The sequence below is a fragment of the Rhamphochromis longiceps genome, linkage group LG6 (assembly GCF_057381845.1).
Source record: "Rhamphochromis longiceps isolate RC_006_pf linkage group LG6, R_longiceps_female_GT1.1, whole genome shotgun sequence".
NCBI classification, from domain to species: Eukaryota; Metazoa; Chordata; class Actinopteri; order Cichliformes; family Cichlidae; genus Rhamphochromis; species Rhamphochromis longiceps.
The window spans coordinates 40035506-40038088 of NC_140562.1; the positions used below are offsets into that span (position 1 = coordinate 40035506).

Here is a 2583-nt window from a genome sequence, read left to right on the forward strand (position 1 = left end):
AGTGACTGAAAGAATGAGCTTGAGATTTAGAATAGAGCAGCTACTCCCCCAGTTGAGGTGGCTGGGATATTTAATTAGGATGCATCCTAGACACCTCCTAGGTGAGGTGTTTCAGGTATGTCATACTGTGAGGAGGCTCCAAGACAGACCCAGGACACAATGAAGAGATTATATCTCTTGGCCTGGCTTAGTAAAACCCAGTTGTCCCCTGGGATGAACCAGAGGACGTGGCTGGTCTTCTGGATGGATGGATGGATGGATGAATGGCTCTTGGAAGACTTCTGCCTCTCCAACACCACTTGAAGAGAGTCCAGCTTTGTCCCAGCAATGGATGAGTTTATTGAGTCTGTTGGGATTTGTGAACCTCAACCTGTGGCTCCAGCATGCATCACTGTGTGGCACTGCCCACAACACACTCATAGAAAATCCTGAGCCTTGTCCATCTCAGAAAATAGAGATAGCTTTCGTCGTTCCTCTATGGTGCAGTGGTGTTTTTAACCCCGTCCAGTTTATTGTCATGGATGGATGACTATTTCAAAAATACTATTACAGTTTTTGCTCGTTGCTTGAACACTATAAACCCATGCTTAGACTAAAGTAACACAACTTGAAGCTTTTGTTACCATACCTCAAACACCATACCCATACCTTAAACAAAAGTGCTGCTTTGCACTCTGGTTGCAATTATGCAACACACTTACTCCTTTATGCAACACACATGGTCCTGCATAGTACACTCTATTTTATACATAAGACACTTCGTTCAAAAATGAAATTTCAGGATGCCATTTGGAAAACACATGTATCCAAAATACAAAACACATTGGGTAATTGCAACCACTCAAATATACACCTGAAGGCACTTACTTGCAAAACTGAACACCAATTAGCCAACCACAAAAAGCCCTCAGTTTAGCCATTTCAAGAACTTTGCAAGCATGGATGGAGGGAGAGCAAGAGGAAGAGGAGGAGGAGGTCAAAGAGGCCATGCACGGACCCATATTTCTGATGATATAAGAGCAACTTTGGTGGACCATGTCATCAACCACGGCCTGACTATGAGGGAAGCTGGGCAGAGAGTCCACCCACATCTAAGCCGCTTCACAGTGGCATCTGTAATAAGAAAATTCCGACTAGAAAACAGGTCTGTCTTCATCTCACTGTCTTCTACTCTACTCAGATGGTTTTTATAGTACTGTTCTACAGTTACCATATCAAGTGTACAGGGTATTGCAGGGTGCTAATGCTCCTTTTGCAGCCAAAGTGGTAGTTTCTGTGAAACATACCATGATTACTTATATTGAAGTACAGTGTTGTACAGTGGATGATACAGTATATACAGTAAAGTACTGTAAGAAAAATAAGCAAACCGATGACAATATGTGGTTGTATTTCTCTAGAATGACTCGAAGACCTTCTGGGGGAGGACGCCAACGCCTGCTCACACAACGGCAGGAACTTGCCGTTGTGGACCTAGTGAGGGCTGACAATGCTATCCGTCTCCACCAGCTACGAAAGCAAATACTTGCAGACAGGCAAGTGTTCAACAACATAAACCATGTGAGCATCACCACCATCAGACGCATCTTGGGAAAACACAGCATCACCATGAAGCAGCTCTACAGAGTCCCATTTGAGAGGAACAGTGACAGGGTCAAAGGACTTCGAGCTGAATATGTACCATATCAGTACCACATGAATACATTCTGAGAGCTACACAGGTACCCGTGTGATGGGGTGAGGGTTCTGTATGTGTAGCACTGTAGTACAGTAATATGTTCTCTTTTTTTTTTTTTTTTACAGAGAATCTTGGCCATGGATGGAGCTGCACAGCCTCATGAATTCATTTTCATTGATGAAGCTGGATTCGACCTGTGCAAAACAAGACGACGGGGTCGTAATGTAAATGGCCAAAGGGCAATTGTGCACGTTCCAGGGCAGCGCAGGGGAAATATCACATTGTGTGCCGCCATAAGCCTTCGAGGGCTTCTGCATCATCATGCAAAACTAGGTCCATACAATAGGCAACATATACTCACATTTCTAGATGCTCTCCATGATATAGTTGTACAGAACAGACCAGATCAGCCCAGGTTTGTGGTGATATGGGATAATGTCAGTTTCCATCGGGCTGCTCTGGTCCTGGTTCTCCAACCACAGTCAACTTGAAGTGGTATGCTTGCCCCCTTACTCACCATTTTTAAACCCTATAGAGGAATTTTTTTCGGCTTGGAGATGGCGTGTATATGACCGCCAACTACATGCCTGCATGCCTCTTCTGCAGGCAATGGAACAGGCCTGCGGCGACATTCAGGTGACAGCAATCCATGGATGGTTTTGACATGGAAGAGGATATTTTCCCCGGTGCCTAGCAGGAGGAGACATTGCTTGCGATGTTGATGAGGTCCTGTGGCCAGACCCCAACAGACGGCGGGATCCATGAGCGCACGTATGCACAATTGTCATGATTTTTTGTTTACAGTATAGTGTTTTTTCTATTACTGTATTATGGGTTTTTTGTTTTTGTTTTTTATTTTTGCTTTATCTGAATTCATGGTACTGCAATGTACAGTGCTGCAATGT

General features: G+C 44.3%; 1 pseudogene; it reads left to right on the forward strand.

Annotated features, from left to right (window-relative positions):
* Nucleotides 1-1245: 1245 nt before the first annotated feature.
* Nucleotides 1246-2341, forward strand: LOC146668720 (uncharacterized; annotated as a pseudogene).
* The last annotated feature ends 242 nt before the right edge of the window (nt 2342-2583 follow it).